At 40.7% G+C, this 19,859-nt stretch overlaps 9 non-coding genes across 9 annotated transcripts; all 9 read left to right on the forward strand.

Annotated features, from left to right (window-relative positions):
• Positions 1 to 4: 4 nt before the first annotated feature.
• Positions 5 to 86, forward strand: trnal-aag (transfer RNA leucine (anticodon AAG)). The gene has a single exon. It is a non-coding gene; the product is annotated as a tRNA-Leu (tRNA).
• A 1,859-nt stretch (positions 87 to 1,945) lies between these two features.
• On the forward strand, positions 1,946 to 2,027 carry trnal-aag (transfer RNA leucine (anticodon AAG)). The gene has a single exon. It is a non-coding gene; the product is annotated as a tRNA-Leu (tRNA).
• Positions 2,028 to 3,874: 1,847 nt separating this feature from the next.
• trnal-aag (transfer RNA leucine (anticodon AAG)) lies at positions 3,875 to 3,956 on the forward strand. Its single transcript has one exon. It is a non-coding gene; the product is annotated as a tRNA-Leu (tRNA).
• A 1,873-nt stretch (positions 3,957 to 5,829) lies between these two features.
• On the forward strand, positions 5,830 to 5,911 carry trnal-aag (transfer RNA leucine (anticodon AAG)). Its single transcript has one exon. It is a non-coding gene; the product is annotated as a tRNA-Leu (tRNA).
• A 1,867-nt stretch (positions 5,912 to 7,778) lies between these two features.
• On the forward strand, positions 7,779 to 7,860 carry trnal-aag (transfer RNA leucine (anticodon AAG)). Its single transcript has one exon. It is a non-coding gene; the product is annotated as a tRNA-Leu (tRNA).
• Positions 7,861 to 9,705: 1,845 nt separating this feature from the next.
• On the forward strand, positions 9,706 to 9,787 carry trnal-aag (transfer RNA leucine (anticodon AAG)). Its single transcript has one exon. It is a non-coding gene; the product is annotated as a tRNA-Leu (tRNA).
• Positions 9,788 to 12,660: 2,873 nt separating this feature from the next.
• On the forward strand, positions 12,661 to 12,742 carry trnal-uag (transfer RNA leucine (anticodon UAG)). Its single transcript has one exon. It is a non-coding gene; the product is annotated as a tRNA-Leu (tRNA).
• Positions 12,743 to 15,436: 2,694 nt separating this feature from the next.
• On the forward strand, positions 15,437 to 15,518 carry trnal-uag (transfer RNA leucine (anticodon UAG)). The gene has a single exon. It is a non-coding gene; the product is annotated as a tRNA-Leu (tRNA).
• Positions 15,519 to 18,276: 2,758 nt separating this feature from the next.
• On the forward strand, positions 18,277 to 18,358 carry trnal-uag (transfer RNA leucine (anticodon UAG)). The gene has a single exon. It is a non-coding gene; the product is annotated as a tRNA-Ile (tRNA).
• The last annotated feature ends 1,501 nt before the right edge of the window (positions 18,359 to 19,859 follow it).

Genomic DNA, 19,859 nt, shown 5'->3' on the forward strand with positions numbered 1-19,859 from the left:
ATCAGGTAGTGTGGCCGAGCGGTCCAAGGCGCTGGATTAAGGCTCCAGTCCTTTCGGGGGCGTGGGTTGGAATCCCACCGCTGCCAGGAAGCACTGTACTTTTGAGAATCCACTGAAGCAATTGCACGCACAGTTATTTTGAGCAAAAATGTTGGCACATATATGGGAAGATTCAATAGGAGGCACTCACATGACAGTCGCCGAGAGGCATGCCAAGATTCTTGTCTAACAAGGTCTAAGGTGGTCTAAGACTTGGTTCAAATCCCACTGCTGCCACTTCATGTTTTAAAAAGACCAGTGCTTAGTCATGAACCTTGTCTACAGTGTCTCTCGAAAGATTCCTTGTCCCAATCGAGGTTGATGAAGCAACCCCGAATGCTGCTGTCGATGCCCGAGCGCTTGGAAAGAGTTTGGTTTTACCAATCAAATGTGGCGTCATACACTGCCATGAAATGCTTGCTGCAATGGCAGCATTTGCAAAGAGCACTTTGTCCAAACCCAGCTGATAAAAGTTCTGGATTCTTCAACTTTTTCAGTTCATCATACATAAATAGGCCATGGACTTATGACATACACTGATGCTAAGTTGTTGGAACTGTTAGGACTCCCAAGGATACCGCTGTTTGGAGAAAAGATGTTATTGAAAAGCTCTCTGACAAAAGTTAGGGATTCTTCAAATGAAAGAGGTGGAGAGATGAACAAAGAAGAGAAAGTGGTGACAGAACCTACCTTTTGAGCAAAGTAGTTTGGCCACAGTATGTAGGTAGGCAGACAGACAGATAGATAGATAGATAGATAGATAGATAGATAGATAATCACTATATTTAATCCCAGAGGGAAATTGAAACATTGAAGTAGCACAAAAAAGAGAAATATTATATGTATATATATATATATATATATATATATATATATATATATATATATATATACAATATATAACAATAAGAATGTAAAAGAATAAGAAACAACATATATTGTATATGACTTGTGCAAGTCTACGAATGGTAAGTTGTTCGATCCTTCCGATCTTTCACTGTTTACAGTATACCAGGTAAAGTGACAGTGCATTACAACATTCACTTAGGTGTGCAGTGAATACAGAATAAAAATGACAAAAGACTGGATATTAATTATAATAATAATAATAAGTACAATTCTAGCACTCAATACCACTCAGTAGCATTCTTACACAAAAATAACAATTGTACAGTGTCATCGCAGTTGGTACGAATGATCTCCTGTACTGCTCCTTACTATAGTGGAGCTGATTGAGTCTGTGACGAAAAGTGCTCTGCTGTGTAGCCAGTAGATTATGGACAGGTTTTGAAGTATTATCGAGGATAGCCTTGAGTTTGTCGTCTGTCCTCATTTTAACCACAAAGTCAAAACTGTCCAGAGTGCAGCCAAGGACTAAGCCAGCCTTCTTGATCAGTTTGTTGAGCTTGTTTGTCTCTCGTCCTCTGATGCTACCTCCCCAACACACAACTGCAAAGAAGATATGACTCGCAACATCAGACTGGTAGAACATTATCAGCGTCTTGCTGCACACATTAAAGGAACTGAGCTTCCTCAAAAAGTAAGCTCTACTAATCCCCTTCCTGTACACAGCTTCTAAATTGCCCTTCCAGTCCAGTTTCTTGTCGAGGATGACACCCAAGTATTTGTACGTTACCAGCTGTGCAATGGGAAACCGGTGTCATGGGAAACCGGTGCTGAGAAAGGTGCACAAAAGAAAATACCTCTAGTAGAGTGGAAAAAACTGTCCATCATTCAACAACAGTGGTCCTAACTTGGGGGCCACGGTACTGCAACTTTTATTATCTTTGCTGCTCTAACAAGCAACCAGTGGGACAAGCAACAATTGGAAACTGGTGCTAGGTGTTGGGAAAAGTACTCTGCCAAGCCCTTTCTTGGGTAACCAGTGTCACAGAAGGAAAAATCAGGTAGTGTGGCCGAGCGGTCCAAGGCGCTGGATTAAGGCTCCAGTCCTTTCGGGGGAGTGGGTTCGAATCCCACCGCTGCCAGGAAGCACTGTACTTTTGAGAATCCACTGAAGAAATTGCACGCACAGTTATTTTGAGCAAAAATGTTGGCACATATATGGGAAGATTCAATAGGAGGCACTCACATGACAGTCGCCGAGAGGCATGCCAAGATTCTTGTCTAACAAGGTCTAAGGTGGTTTAAGACTTGGTTCAAATCCCACCGCTGCCACTTCATGTTTTAAAAAGACCAGTGCTTAGTCATGAACCTTGTCTACAGTGTCTCTCGAAAGATTCCTTGTCCCAATCGAGGTTGATGAAGCAACCCCGAATGCTGCTGTCGATGCCCGAGCGCTTGGAAAGACTTTGGTTTTACCAATCAAATGTGGCCTCATACACTGCCATGAAATGCTTGCTGCAATGGCAGCATTGGCAAAGAGCACTTTGTCCAAACCCAGCTGATAAAAGTTCTGGATTCTTCAACTTTTTCAGTTCATCATACATAAATAGGCCATGGACTTATGACATACACTGATGCTAAGTTGTTGGAACTGTTAGGACTCCCAAGGATACCGCTGTTTGGAGAAAAGATGTTATTGAAAAGCTCTCTGACAAAAGTTAGGGATTCTTCAAATGAAAGAGGTGGAGAGATGAACAAAGAAGAGAAAGTGGTGACAGAACCTACCTTTTGAGCAAAGTAGTTTGGCCACAGTATGTAGGTAGGCAGACAGATAGATAGATAGATAGATAGATAATCACTATATTTAATCCCAGAGGGAAATTGAAACATTGAAGTAGCACAAAAAAGAGAAATATTATATATATATATATATATATATATATATATATATATATATATATATATATATATATATACAATATATAACAATAAGAATGTAAAAGAATAAGAAACAACATATATTGTATATGACTTGTGCAAGTCTACGAATGGTAAGGTGTTCGATCCTTCCGATCTTTCACTGTTTACAGTATACCAGGTAAAGTGACAGTGCATTACAACATTCACTTAGGTGTGCAGTGAATACAGAATAAAAATGACAAAAGACTGGATATTAATTATAATAATAATAATAAGTACAATTCTAGCACTCAATACCACTCAGTAGCATTCTTACACAAAAATAACAATTGTACAGTGTCATCGCAGTTGGTACGAATGATCTCCTGTACTGCTCCTTACTATAGTGGAGCTGATTGAGTCTGTGACGAAAAGTGCTCTGCTGTCTAGCCAGTAGATTATGGACAGGTTTTGAAGTATTATCGAGGATAGCCTTGAGTTTGTCGTCTGTCCTCATTTTAACCACAAAGTCAAAACTGTCCAGAGTGCAGCCAAGGACTAAGCCAGCCTTCTTGATCAGTTTGTTGAGCTTGTTTGTCTCTCGTCCTCTGATGCTACCTCCCCAACACACAACTGCAAAGAAGATATGACTCGCAACATCAGACTGGTAGAACATTATCAGCGTCTTGCTGCACACATTAAAGGAACTGAGCTTCCTCAAAAAGTAAGCTCTACTAATCCCCTTCCTGTACACAGCTTCTAAATTGCCCTTCCAGTCCAGTTTCTTGTCGAGGATGACACCCAAGTATTTGTACGTTACCAGCTGTGCAATGGGAAACCGGTGTCATGGGAAACCGGTGCTGAGAAAGGTGCACAAAAGAAAATACCTCTAGTAGAGTGGAAAAAACTGTCCATCATTCAACAACAGTGGTCCTAACTTGGGGGCCACGGTACTGCAACTTTTATTATCTTTGCTGCTCTAACAAGCAACCAGTGGGACAAGCAACAATTGGAAACTGGTGCTAGGTGTTGGGAAAAGTACTCTGCCAAGCCCTTTCTTGGGTAACCAGTGTCACAGAAGGAGAAATCAGGTAGTGTGGCCGAGCGGTCCAAGGCGCTGGATTAAGGCTCCAGTCCTTTCGGGGGCGTGGGTTCGAATCCCACCGCTGCCAGGAAGCACTGTACTTTTGAGAATCCACTGAAGCAATTGCACGCACAGTTATTTTGAGCAAAAATGTTGGCACATATATGGGAAGATTCAATAGGAGGCACTCACATGACAGTCGCCGAGAGGCATGCCAAGATTCTTGTCTAACAAGGTCTAAGGTGGTCTAAGACTTGGTTCAAATCCCACTGCTGCCACTTCATGTTTTAAAAAGACCAGTGCTTAGTCACGAACCTTGTCTACAGTGTCTCTCGAAAGATTCCTTGTCCCAATCGAGGTTGATGAAGCAACCCCGAATGCTGCTGTCGATGCCCGAGCGCTTGGAAAGACTTTGGTTTTACCAATCAAATGTGGCCTCATACACTGCCATGAAATGCTTGCTGCAATGGCAGCATTTGCAAAGAGCACTTTGTCCAAACCCAGCTGATAAAAGTTCTGGATTCTTCAACTTTTTCAGTTCATCATACATAAATAGGCCATGGACTTATGACATACACTGATGCTAAGTTGTTGGAACTGTTAGGACTCCCAAGGATACCGCTGTTTGGAGAAAAGATGTTATTGAAAAGCTCTCTGACAAAAGTTAGGGATTCTTCAAATGAAAGAGGTGGAGAGATGAACAAAGAAGAGAAAGTGGTGACAGAACCTACCTTTTGAGCAAAGTAGTTTGGCCACAGTATGTAGGTAGGCAGACAGACAGATAGATAGATAGATAGATAGATAGATAGATAATCACTATATTTAATCCCAGAGGGAAATTGAAACATTGAAGTAGCACAAAAAAGAGAAATATTATATATATATATATATATATATATATATATATATATATATATATATATATATATATATATATATATATATATACAATATATAACAATAAGAATGTAAAAGAATAAGAAACAACATATATTGTATATGACTTGTGCAAGTCTACGAATGGTAAGGTGTTCGATCCTTCCGATCTTTCACTGTTTACAGTATACCAGGTAAAGTGACAGTGCATTACAACATTCACTTAGGTGTGCAGTGAATACAGAATAAAAATGACAAAAGACTGGATATTAATTATAATAATAATAAGAAGTACAATTCTAGCACTCATTACAACTCAGTAGCATCCTTACACAAAAATAACAATTGTACAGTGTCATCGCAGTTGGTACGAATGATCTCCTGTACTGCTCCTTACTATAGTGGAGCTGATTGAGTCTGTGACAAAAAGTGCTCTGCTGTCTAGCCAGTAGATTATGGACAGGTTTTGAAGTATTATCGAGGATAGCCTTGAGTTTGTCGTCTGTCCTCATTTTAACCACAAAGTCAAAACTGTCCAGAGTGCAGCCAAGGACTAAGCCAGCCTTCTTGATCAGTTTGTTGAGCTTGTTTGTCTCTCGTCCTCTGATGCTACCTCCCCAACACACAACTGCAAAGAAGATATGACTCGCAACATCAGACTGGTAGAACATTATCAGCGTCTTGCTGCACACATTAAAGGAACTGAGCTTCCTCAAAAAGTAAGCTCTACTAATCCCCTTCCTGTACACAGCTTCTAAATTGCCCTTCCAGTCCAGTTTCTTGTCGAGGATGACACCCAAGTATTTGTACGTTACCAGCTGTGCAATGGGAAACCGGTGTCATGGGAAACCGGTGCTGAGAAAGGTGCACAAAAGAAAATACCTCTAGTAGAGTGGAAAAAACTGTCCATCATTCAACAACAGTGGTCCTAACTTGGGGGCCACGGTACTGCAACTTTTATTATCTTTGCTGCTCTAACAAGCAACCAGTGGGACAAGCAACAATTGGAAACTGGTGCTAGGTGTTGGGAAAAGTACTCTGCCAAGCCCTTTCTTGGGTAACCAGTGTCACAGAAGGAAAAATCAGGTAGTGTGGCCGAGCGGTCCAAGGCGCTGGATTAAGGCTCCAGTCCTTTCGGGGGCGTGGGTTGGAATCCCACCGCTGCCAGGAAGCACTGTACTTTTGAGAATCCACTGAAGCAATTGCACGCACAGTTATTTTGAGCAAAAATGTTGGCACATATATGGGAAGATTCAATAGGAGGCACTCACATGACAGTCGCCGAGAGGCATGCCAAGATTCTTGTCTAACAAGGTCTAAGGTGGTCTAAGACTTGGTTCAAATCCCACTGCTGCCACTTCATGTTTTAAAAAGACCAGTGCTTAGTCATGAACCTTGTCTACAGTGTCTCTCGAAAGATTCCTTGTCCCAATCGAGGTTGATGAAGCAACCCCGAATGCTGCTGTCGATGCCCGAGCGCTTGGAAAGAGTTTGGTTTTACCAATCAAATGTGGCGTCATACACTGCCATGAAATGCTTGCTGCAATGGCAGCATTTGCAAAGAGCACTTTGTCCAAACCCAGCTGATAAAAGTTCTGGATTCTTCAACTTTTTCAGTTCATCATACATAAATAGGCCATGGACTTATGACATACACTGATGCTAAGTTGTTGGAACTGTTAGGACTCCCAAGGATACCGCTGTTTGGAGAAAAGATGTTATTGAAAAGCTCTCTGACAAAAGTTAGGGATTCTTCAAATGAAAGAGGTGGAGAGATGAACAAAGAAGAGAAAGTGGTGACAGAACCTACCTTTTGAGCAAAGTAGTTTGGCCACAGTATGTAGGTAGGCAGACAGACAGATAGATAGATAGATAGATAGATAGATAGATAGATAGATAGATAATCACTATATTTAATCCCAGAGGGAAATTGAAACATTGAAGTAGCACAAAAAAGAGAAATATTATATGTATATATATATATATATATATATATATATATATATATATATATATATATACAATATATAACAATAAGAATGTAAAAGAATAAGAAACAACATATATTGTATATGACTTGTGCAAGTCTACGAATGGTAAGTTGTTCGATCCTTCCGATCTTTCACTGTTTACAGTATACCAGGTAAAGTGACAGTGCATTACAACATTCACTTAGGTGTGCAGTGAATACAGAATAAAAATGACAAAAGACTGGATATTAATTATAATAATAATAATAAGTACAATTCTAGCACTCAATACCACTCAGTAGCATTCTTACACAAAAATAACAATTGTACAGTGTCATCGCAGTTGGTACGAATGATCTCCTGTACTGCTCCTTACTATAGTGGAGCTGATTGAGTCTGTGACGAAAAGTGCTCTGCTGTCTAGCCAGTAGATTATGGACAGGTTTTGAAGTATTATCGAGGATAGACTTGAGTTTGTCGTCTGTCCTCATTTTAACCACAAAGTCAAAACTGTCCAGAGTGCAGCCAAGGACTAAGCCAGCCTTCTTGATCAGTTTGTTGAGCTTGTTTGTCTCTCGTCCTCTGATGCTACCTCCCCAACACACAACTGCAAAGAAGATATGACTCGCAACATCAGACTGGTAGAACATTATCAGCGTCTTGCTGCACACATTAAAGGAACTGAGCTTCCTCAAAAAGTAAGCTCTACTAATCCCCTTCCTGTACACAGCTTCTAAATTGCCCTTCCAGTCCAGTTTCTTGTCGAGGATGACACCCAAGTATTTGTACGTTACCAGCTGTGCAATGGGAAACCGGTGTCATGGGAAACCGGTGCTGAGAAAGGTGCACAAAAGAAAATACCTCTAGTAGAGTGGAAAAAACTGTCCATCATTCAACAACAGTGGTCCTAACTTGGGGGCCACGGTACTGCAACTTTTATTATCTTTGCTGCTCTAACAAGCAACCAGTGGGACAAGCAACAATTGGAAACTGGTGCTAGGTGTTGGGAAAAGTACTCTGCCAAGCCCTTTCTTGGGTAACCAGTGTCACAGAAGGAAAAATCAGGTAGTGTGGCCGAGCGGTCCAAGGTGCTGGATTAAGGCTCCAGTCCTTTCGGGGGCGTGGGTTCGAATCCCACCGCTGCCAGGAAGCACTGTACTTTTGAGAATCCACTGAAGAAATTGCACGCACAGTTATTTTGAGCAAAAATGTTGGCACATATATGGGAAGATTCAATAGGAGGCACTCACATGACAGTCGCCGAGAGGCATGCCAAGATTCTTGTCTAACAAGGTCTAAGGTGGTTTAAGACTTGGTTCAAATCCCACCGCTGCCACTTCATGTTTTAAAAAGACCAGTGCTTAGTCATGAACCTTGTCTACAGTGTCTCTCGAAAGATTCCTTGTCCCAATCGAGGTTGATGAAGCAACCCCGAATGCTGCTGTCGATGCCCGAGCGCTTGGAAAGACTTTGGTTTTACCAATCAAATGTGGCCTCATACACTGCCATGAAATGCTTGCTGCAATGGCAGCATTGGCAAAGAGCACTTTGTCCAAACCCAGCTGATAAAAGTTCTGGATTCTTCAACTTTTTCAGTTCATCATACATAAATAGGCCATGGACTTATGACATACACTGATGCTAAGTTGTTGGAACTGTTAGGACTCCCAAGGATACCGCTGTTTGGAGAAAAGATGTTATTGAAAAGCTCTCTGACAAAAGTTAGGGATTCTTCAAATGAAAGAGGTGGAGAGATGAACAAAGAAGAGAAAGTGGTGACAGAACCTACCTTTTGAGCAAAGTAGTTTGGCCACAGTATGTAGGTAGGCAGACAGATAGATAGATAGATAGATAGATAGATAGATAGATAGATAATCACTATATTTAATCCCAGAGGGAAATTGAAACATTGAAGTAGCACAAAAAAGAGAAATATTATATATATATATATATATATATATATATATATATATATATACAATATATAACAATAAGAATGTAAAAGAATAAGAAACAACATATATTGTATATGACTTGTGCAAGTCTACGAATGGTAAGGTGTTCGATCCTTCCGATCTTTCACTGTTTACAGTATACCAGGTAAAGTGACAGTGCATTACAACATTCACTTAGGTGTGCAGTGAATACAGAATAAAAATGACAAAAGACTGGATATTAATTATAATAATAATAATAAGTACAATTCTAGCACTCAATACCACTCAGTAGCATTCTTACACAAAAATAACAATTGTACAGTGTCATCGCAGTTGGTACGAATGATCTCCTGTACTGCTCCTTACTATAGTGGAGCTGATTGAGTCTGTGACGAAAAGTGCTCTGCTGTCTAGCCAGTAGATTATGGACAGGTTTTGAAGTATTATCGAGGATAGCCTTGAGTTTGTCGTCTGTCCTCATTTTAACCACAAAGTCAAAACTGTCCAGAGTGCAGCCAAGGACTAAGCCAGCCTTCTTGATCAGTTTGTTGAGCTTGTTTGTCTCTCGTCCTCTGATGCTACCTCCCCAACACACAACTGCAAAGAAGATATGACTCGCAACATCAGACTGGTAGAACATTATCAGCGTCTTGCTGCACACATTAAAGGAACTGAGCTTCCTCAAAAAGTAAGCTCTACTAATCCCCTTCCTGTACACAGCTTCTAAATTGCCCTTCCAGTCCAGTTTCTTGTCGAGGATGACACCCAAGTATTTGTACGTTACCAGCTGTGCAATGGGAAACCGGTGTCATGGGAAACCGGTGCTGAGAAAGGTGCACAAAAGAAAATACCTCTAGTAGAGTGGAAAAAACTGTCCATCATTCAACAACAGTGGTCCTAACTTGGGGGCCACGGTACTGCAACTTTTATTATCTTTGCTGCTCTAACAAGCAACCAGTGGGACAAGCAACAATTGGAAACTGGTGCTAGGTGTTGGGAAAAGTACTCTGCCAAGCCCTTTCTTGGGTAACCAGTGTCACAGAAGGAGAAATCAGGTAGTGTGGCCGAGCGGTCCAAGGCGCTGGATTAAGGCTCCAGTCCTTTCGGGGGCGTGGGTTCGAATCCCACCGCTGCCAGGAAGCACTGTACTTTTGAGAATCCACTGAAGCAATTGCACGCACAGTTATTTTGAGCAAAAATGTTGGCACATATATGGGAAGATTCAATAGGAGGCACTCACATGACAGTCGCCGAGAGGCATGCCAAGATTCTTGTCTAACAAGGTCTAAGGTGGTCTAAGACTTGGTTCAAATCCCACTGCTGCCACTTCATGTTTTAAAAAGACCAGTGCTTAGTCACGAACCTTGTCTACAGTGTCTCTCGAAAGATTCCTTGTCCCAATCGAGGTTGATGAAGCAACCCCGAATGCTGCTGTCGATGCCCGAGCGCTTGGAAAGACTTTGGTTTTACCAATCAAATGTGGCCTCATACACTGCCATGAAATGCTTGCTGCAATGGCAGCATTTGCAAAGAGCACTTTGTCCAAACCCAGCTGATAAAAGTTCTGGATTCTTCAACTTTTTCAGTTCATCATACATAAATAGGCCATGGACTTATGACATACACTGATGCTAAGTTGTTGGAACTGTTAGGACTCCCAAGGATACCGCTGTTTGGAGAAAAGATGTTATTGAAAAGCTCTCTGACAAAAGTTAGGGATTCTTCAAATGAAAGAGGTGGAGAGATGAACAAAGAAGAGAAAGTGGTGACAGAACCTACCTTTTGAGCAAAGTAGTTTGGCCACAGTATGTAGGTAGGCAGACAGACAGATAGATAGATAGATAGATAGATAGATAGATAGATAGATAGATAGATAGATAGATAGATAGATAGATAGATAGATAGATAGATAATCACTATATTTAATCCCAGAGGGAAATTGAAACATTGAAGTAGCACAAAAAAGAGAAATATTATATATATATATATATATATATATATACACAATATATAACAATAAGAATGTAAAAGAATAAGAAACAACATATATTGTATATGACTTGTGCAAGTGTAAGAATGGTAAGGTGTTCGATCCTTCCGATCTTTCACTGTTTACAGTATACCAGGTAAAGTGACAGTGCATTACAACATTCACTTAGGTGTGCAGTGAATACAGAATAAAAATGACAAAAGACTGGATATTAATAATAATAATAATAATAATAATAATAATAAGTACAATTCTAGCACTCAATACCACTCAGTAGCATCCTTACACAAAAATAACAATTGTGCAGTGTCATCGCAGTTGGTACGAATGATCTCCTGTACTGCTCCTTACTACAGTGGAGCTGATTGAGTCTGTGACAAAAAGTGCTCTGCTGTCTAGCCAGAAGATTATGGACAGGTTTTGAAGTATTATCGAGGATAGCCTTGAGTTTGTCGTCTGTCCTCATTTTAACCACAATGTCAAAACTGTCCAGAGAGCAGCCAAGGACTAAGCCAGCCTTCTTGATCAGTTTGTTGAGCTTGTTTGTCTCTCGTCCTCTGATGCTACCTCCCCAACACACAACTGCAAAAAGGAAACTCTACTAATCCCCTTCCTGTACACAGCTTCTGAATTGCCCTTCCAGTCCAGTTTCTTGTCGAGGAAGACACCCAAGTATTTGTATGTTACCTCCTACTCAATAGGAAACCGATGTCATGGGAAACCGGTGCTGACAAAGGTGCACAAAACAGAATACCTCTAGTAGAGTGGAAAAAACTTTCCATCATTCGACGACAGTGGTCCTAACTTGGGGGCCATAGTACTGCAACTTTTAGTGTCTTTGCTGCTCTAACAAGCAACCAAAGGGCCACAGTACTTAAGCATTTAGTGTCTTTGCTACTGTGGCATTCAACAATTCACTTAAGATGCACTGTATAATCTGCAGAAAAGTGCATACAGGTGTGTCAAAGTGGGAACTGTGCTTTGGCCATCCAAGAGCAAGGTTTGGCACATGTATGCTACGTACGCCTTGGACTTATCACGTACACTGATGCTAAGTTGTTGGAACTCTTAGGACTCCAACAATACCCCTGCTACAATGGTGCCATGTGGAACGAACACCTTATTGAAAGCCTCGCTGATAAAAGTTATGCATTCTTCAACTTATACAGGTCACAGTTGTCATGGGAAATCGGTGCTGACAAATGTGCACAAAACAGCCTTCCTCTAGTAGAGTGGCCAAAGGTTTCATTCATTTGATGACAGTGGTGCTCAATTGGGGGCCACAGTACTGCAACTTTTATTATCTTTACTTCTCTAACAAGTAATCTTACACTCAAGATAGGACTTTTACTTTGTCAGAGTTGACCCACGTGCAACAAAGTGGGACCGGTGGTGTGGCACTCTATGAATCTTGATTGACAAAAGTATGTTACGTAGGACACTGAGTTCCACCTGATTCTCAGCAGTTGGAACTCATCACACCAAAGAATCATCTGCTGCACTGGGAGAATTTGGAAAAAGTACCTGAATGTGAACGTTATAGATTCTTCAACTGATTCAGAATGAAATGAAAACACAGAAGAACAAGTGGCAACTCATGCTAAATGTTGGCAAAAGTACTCTGCCAACCAGTTTCTTGGGTAACCAGTATCAAAAATAAGGCAAGGAAAGCTTGCATCAGGTAGTGTGACAGAGCAATCCAAGGTGTTGGATTAAGGCTCTAGTCCTTTCAGGGGGATGGGTTCAAGGCCGACTGCTGCCAGTAAACACTAAACTTTTGAGAAACCACTGAAGCACTCGCGCGCACACACAGCTACTTTGAGCAAAAACGTTGGTCCATATATGGAAAGATTCAATAGGAGGACTCATATGACTGTAGCAGAGAGCCATGCCAAGATCCTTGTCTAACATTACCTTTATTTGCAACAATCAATTCAAGATTGGGCAAAGGACTTGACCAGGATGTGTGAAAGTACAGACTCCTTCTTTCACAAATATGTTGAAAAGCCTCTGCTTTCGGGTAGCGTGGCCGAGTGGTCTAAGGCGCTGGATTTAGGCTCCAGTCTCTGTGGAGGCGTGGGTTCAAATCCCACCGCTGCCACTTTGTGTTTTAAAAAGACCGTTGCTTAGTCATGAACCTTGTCTACAGTGTCTCTCGAAAGATTCCTCGTCCCAATAGAGATTGATGAAGCAACCCCAAATGCTGCTGTTGATGCCTGAGTGCTTGGAAAGACTTTGGTTTCAGCACTCAAATATGGCCTCATACACTGCCATGAAACCCTTGCTGCAAAAGCAGCATTTACATAGAGCACTTTGTTGAAACCCAGCTGATAAAAGTTCTGGATTCTTCATCTTTTTCAGTTCATCATGCATACATAGGCCATGGACTTATCACATACAGTGATGCTAAGTTGTTGGAACGCTTAGGACTCCCAACGATACCCTTGCTATATTGGCGCTGTTTAGAACAAACATGTTTTTGAAAACCTCTCTGACAAAAGTTAGGTATTGTTCAACTGAAACAGGTGGACAGGCGACCAAAGAAGAGAAAGTGGTGACAGAACCTACCTTTTGACAAAAGTACTTTGGCCACAGTACATAGATAGATAGATAGATAGATAGATAGATAGATAGATAGATAGATAGATAGATAGATAGATAGATAGATAGATAGATAGATAGATAGATAGATAGATAGATAGATAGATAATCGCTATATTTAATCCCAGAGGGAAATTGAAACATTGAAGTAGCACAAAAAACATAAATGTTATATATATATATATATATATATATATACAATATATAAAAATAAGAATGTAAAAGAATAAGAAACAACATATATTGTATATGACTTGTGCAAGTGTAAGAATGGTAAGGTGTTCGATCCTTCCGATCTTTCACTGTTTACAGTATACCAGGTAAAGTGACAGTGCATTACAACATTCACTTAGGTGTGCAGTGAATACAGAATAAAAATGACAAAAGACTGGATATTAATAATAATAATAATAATAATAAGTACAATTCTAGCACTCAATACCACTCAGTAGCATCCTTACACAAAAATAACAATTGTGCAGTGTCATCGCAGTTGGTACGAATGATCTCCTGTACTGCTCCTTACTACAGTGGAGCTGATTGAGTCTGTGACAAAAAGTGCTCTGCTGTCTAGCCAGAAGATTATGGACAGGTTTTGAAGTATTATCGAGGATAGCCTTGAGTTTGTCGTCTGTCCTCATTTTAACCACAATGTCAAAACTGTCCAGAGAGCAGCCAAGGACTAAGCCAGCCTTCTTGATCAGTTTGTTGAGCTTGTTTGTCTCTCGTCCTCTGATGCTACCTCCCCAACACACAACTGCAAAAAGGAAACTCTACTAATCCCCTTCCTGTACACAGCTTCTGAATTGCCCTTCCAGTCCAGTTTCTTGTCGAGGAAGACACCCAAGTATTTGTATGTTACCTCCTACTCAATAGGAAACCGATGTCATGGGAAACCGGTGCTGACAAAGGTGCACAAAACAGAATACCTCTAGTAGAGTGGAAAAAACTTTCCATCATTCGACGACAGTGGTCCTAACTTGGGGGCCATAGTACTGCAACTTTTAGTGTCTTTGCTGCTCTAACAAGCAACCAAAGGGCCACAGTACTTAAGCATTTAGTGTCTTTGCTACTGTGGCAATCAACAATTCACTTAAGATGCACTGTATAATCTGCAGAAAAGTGCATACAGGTGTGTCAAAGTGGGAACTGTGCTTTGGCCATCCAAGAGCAAGGTTTGGCACATGTATGCTACGTACGCCTTGGACTTATCACGTACACTGATGCTAAGTTGTTGGAACTCTTAGGACTCCAACAATACCCCTGCTACAATGGTGCCATGTGGAACGAACACCTTATTGAAAGCCTCGCTGATAAAAGTTATGCATTCTTCAACTTATACAGGTCACAGTTGTCATGGGAAATCGGTGCTGACAAATGTGCACAAAACAGCCTTCCTCTAGTAGAGTGGCCAAAGGTTTCATTCATTTGATGACAGTGGTGCTCAATTGGGGGCCACAGTACTGCAACTTTTATTATCTTTACTTCTCTAACAAGTAATCTTACACTCAAGATAGGACTTTTACTTTGTCAGAGTTGACCCACGTGCAACAAAGTGGGACCGGTGGTGTGGCACTCTATGAATCTTGATTGACAAAAGTATGTTACGTAGGACACTGAGTTCCACCTGATTCTCAGCAGTTGGAACTCATCACACCAAAGAATCATCTGCTGCACTGGGAGAATTTGGAAAAAGTACCTGAATGTGAACGTTATAGATTCTTCAACTGATTCAGAATGAAATGAAAACACAGAAGAACAAGTGGCAACTCATGCTAAATGTTGGCAAAAGTACTCTGCCAACCAGTTTCTTGGGTAACCAGTATCAAAAATAAGGCAAGGAAAGCTTGCATCAGGTAGTGTGACAGAGCAATCCAAGGTGTTGGATTAAGGCTCTAGTCCTTTCAGGGGGATGGGTTCAAGGCCGACTGCTGCCAGTAAACACTAAACTTTTGAGAAACCACTGAAGCACTCGCGCGCACACACAGCTACTTTGAGCAAAAACGTTGGTCCATATATGGAAAGATTCAATAGGAGGACTCATATGACTGTAGCAGAGAGCCATGCCAAGATCCTTGTCTAACATTACCTTTATTTGCAACAATCAATTCAAGATTGGGCAAAGGACTTGACCAGGATGTGTGAAAGTACAGACTCCTTCTTTCACAAATATGTTGAAAAGCCTCTGCTTTCGGGTAGCGTGGCCGAGTGGTCTAAGGCGATGGATTTAGGCTCCAGTCTCTGTGGAGGTGTGGGTTCAAATCCCACCGCTGCCACTTTGTGTTTTAAAAAGACCGTTGCTTAGTCATGAACCTTGTCTACAGTGTCTCTCGAAAGATTCCTCGTCCCAATAGAGATTGATGAAGCAACCCCAAATGCTGCTGTTGATGCCTGAGTGCTTGGAAAGACTTTGGTTTCAGCACTCAAATATGGCCTCATACACTGCCATGAAACCCTTGCTGCAAAAGCAGCATTTACATAGAGCACTTTGTTGAAACCCAGCTGATAAAAGTTCTGGATTCTTCATCTTTTTCAGTTCATCATGCATACATAGGCCATGGACTTATCACATACAGTGATGCTAAGTTGTTGGAACGCTTAGGACTCCCAACGATACCCTTGCTATATTGGCGCTGTTTAGAACAAACATGTTTTTGAAAACCTCTCTGACAAAAGTTAGGTATTGTTCAACTGAAACAGGTGGACAGGCGACCAAAGAAGAGAAAGTGGTGACAGAACCTACCTTTTGACAAAAGTACTTTGGCCACAGTACATAGATAGATAGATAGATAGATAGATAGATAGATAGATAGATAGATAGATAGATAGATAGATAGATAGATAGATAGATAGATAGATAGATAGATAGATAGATAGATAGATAGATAGATAGATAGATAGATAGATAGATAGATAGATAGATAGATAGATAGATAGATAGATAATCGCTATATTTAATCCCAGAGGGAAATTGAAACATTGAAGTAGCACAAAAAACATAAATGTTATATATATATATATATATATATATATATATACAATATATAAAAATAAGAATGTAAAAGAATAAGAAACAACATATATTGTATATGACTTGTGCAAGTGTAAGAATGGTAAGGTGTTCGATCCTTCCGATCTTTCACTGTTTACAGTATACCAGGTAAAGTGACAGTGCATTACAACATTCACTTAGGTGTGCAGTGAATACAGAATAAAAATGACAAAAGACTGGATATTAATAATAATAATAATAATAATAAGTACAATTCTAGCACTCAATACCACTCAGTAGCATCCTTACACAAAAATAACAATTGTGCAGTGTCATCGCAGTTGGTACGAATGATCTCCTGTACTGCTCCTTACTACAGTGGAGCTGATTGAGTCTGTGACAAAAAGTGCTCTGCTGTCTAGCCAGAAGATTATGGACAGGTTTTGAAGTATTATCGAGGATAGCCTTGAGTTTGTCGTCTGTCCTCATTTTAACCACAATGTCAAAACTGTCCAGAGAGCAGCCAAGGACTAAGCCAGCCTTCTTGATCAGTTTGTTGAGCTTGTTTGTCTCTCGTCCTCTGATGCTACCTCCCCAACACACAACTGCAAAAAGGAAACTCTACTAATCCCCTTCCTGTACACAGCTTCTGAATTGCCCTTCCAGTCCAGTTTCTTGTCGAGGAAGACACCCAAGTATTTGTATGTTACCTCCTACTCAATAGGAAACCGATGTCATGGGAAACCGGTGCTGACAAAGGTGCACAAAACAGAATACCTCTAGTAGAGTGGAAAAAACTTTCCATCATTCGACGACAGTGGTCCTAACTTGGGGGCCATAGTACTGCAACTTTTAGTGTCTTTGCTGCTCTAACAAGCAACCAAAGGGCCACAGTACTTAAGCATTTAGTGTCTTTGCTACTGTGGCAATCAACAATTCACTTAAGATGCACTGTATAATCTGCAGAAAAGTGCATACAGGTGTGTCAAAGTGGGAACTGTGCTTTGGCCATCCAAGAGCAAGGTTTGGCACATGTATGCTACGTACGCCTTGGACTTATCACGTACACTGATGCTAAGTTGTTGGAACTCTTAGGACTCCAACAATACCCCTGCTACAATGGTGCCATGTGGAACGAACACCTTATTGAAAGCCTCGCTGATAAAAGTTATGCATTCTTCAACTTATACAGGTCACAGTTGTCATGGGAAATCGGTGCTGACAAATGTGCACAAAACAGCCTTCCTCTAGTAGAGTGGCCAAAGGTTTCATTCATTTGATGACAGTGGTGCTCAATTGGGGGCCACAGTACTGCAACTTTTATTATCTTTACTTCTCTAACAAGTAATCTTACACTCAAGATAGGACTTTTACTTTGTCAGAGTTGACCCACGTGCAACAAAGTGGGACCGGTGGTGTGGCACTCTATGAATCTTGATTGACAAAAGTATGTTACGTAGGACACTGAGTTCCACCTGATTCTCAGCAGTTGGAACTCATCACACCAAAGAATCATCTGCTGCACTGGGAGAATTTGGAAAAAGTACCTGAATGTGAACGTTATAGATTCTTCAACTGATTCAGAATGAAATGAAAACACAGAAGAACAAGTGGCAACTCATGCTAAATGTTGGCAAAAGTACTCTGCCAACCAGTTTCTTGGGTAACCAGTATCAAAAATAAGGCAAGGAAAGCTTGCATCAGGTAGTGTGACAGAGCAATCCAAGGTGTTGGATTAAGGCTCTAGTCCTTTCAGGGGGATGGGTTCAAGGCCGACTGCTGCCAGTAAACACTAAACTTTTGAGAAACCACTGAAGCACTCGCGCGCGCACACAGCTACTTTGAGCAAAAACGTTGGTCCATATATGGAAAGATTCAATAGGAGGACTCATATGACTGTAGCAGAGAGCCATGCCAAGATCCTTGTCTAACATTACCTTTATTTGCAACAATCAATTCAAGATTGGGCAAAGGACTTGACCAGGATGTGTGAAAGTACAGACTCCTTCTTTCACAAATATGTTGAAAAGCCTCTGCTTTCGGGTAGCGTGGCCGAGTGGTCTAAGGCGCTGGATTTATGCTCCAGTCTCTGTGGAGGCGTGGGTTCAAATCCCACCGCTGCCACTTTGTGTTTTAAAAAGACCGTTGCTTAGTCATGAACCTTGTCTACAGTGTCTCTCGAAAGATTCCTCGTCCCAATAGAGATTGATGAAGCAACCCCAAATGCTGCTGTTGATGCCTGAGTGCTTGGAAAGACTTTGGTTTCAGCACTCAAATGTGGCCTCATACACTGCCATGAAACCCTTGCTGCAAAAGCAGCATTTACATAGAGCACTTTGTTGAAACCCAGCTGATAAAAGTTCTGGATTCTTCATCTTTTTCAGTTCATCATCCATACATAGGCCATGGACTTATCACATACAGTGATGCTAAGTTGTTGGAACGCTTAGGACTCCCAACGATACCCTTGCTATATTGGCGCTGTTTGGAACAAACATGTTTTTGAAAACCTCTCTGACAAAAGTTAGGCATTCTTCAACTGAAACAGGTGGACAGGCGACCAAAGAAGAGAAAGTGGTGACAGAACCTACCTTTTGACAAAAGTACTTTGGCCACAGTACATAGATAGATAGATAGATAGATAGATAGATAGATAGATAGATAGATAGATAGATAGATAGATAGATAGATAGATAGATAGATAGATAGATAGATAGATAGATAGATAATCGCTATATTTAATCCCAGAGGGAAATTGAAACATTGAAGTAGCACAAAAAACATAAATGTTATATATATATATATATATATATATATATATATATATACAATATATAAAAATAAGAATGTAAAAGAATAAGAAACAACATATATTGTATATGACTTGTGCAAGTGTAAGAATGGTAAGGTGTTCGATCCTTCCGATCTTTCACTGTTTACAGTATACCAGGTAAAGTGACAGTGCATTACAACATTCACTTAGGTGTGCAGTGAATACAGAATAAAAATGACAAAAGACTGGATATTAATAATAATAATAATAATAATAATAATAATAAGTACAATTCTAGCACTCAATACCACTCAGTAGCATCCTTACACAAAAATAACAATTGTGCAGTGTCATCGCAGTTGGTACGAATGATCTCCTGTACTGCTCCTTACTACAGTGGAGCTGATTGAGTCTGTGACAAAAAGTGCTCTGCTGTCTAGCCAGAAGATTATGGACAGGTTTTGAAGTATTATCGAGGATAGCCTTGAGTTTGTCGTCTGTCCTCATTTTAACCACAATGTCAAAACTGTCCAGAGAGCAGCCAAGGACTAAGCCAGCCTTCTTGATCAGTTTGTTGAGCTTGTTTGTCTCTCGTCCTCTGATGCTACCTCCCCAACACACAACTGCAAAAAGGAAACTCTACTAATCCCCTTCCTGTACACAGCTTCTGAATTGCCCTTCCAGTCCAGTTTCTTGTCGAGGAAGACACCCAAGTATTTGTATGTTACCTCCTACTCAATAGGAAACCGATGTCATGGGAAACCGGTGCTGACAAAGGTGCACAAAACAGAATACCTCTAGTAGAGTGGAAAAAACTTTCCATCATTCGACGACAGTGGTCCTAACTTGGGG

This window comes from Electrophorus electricus, chromosome 15, assembly GCF_041902795.1.
Source record: "Electrophorus electricus isolate QZ-2024a chromosome 15, ASM4190279v1, whole genome shotgun sequence".
Classification (NCBI taxonomy): Eukaryota; Metazoa; Chordata; class Actinopteri; order Gymnotiformes; family Gymnotidae; genus Electrophorus; species Electrophorus electricus.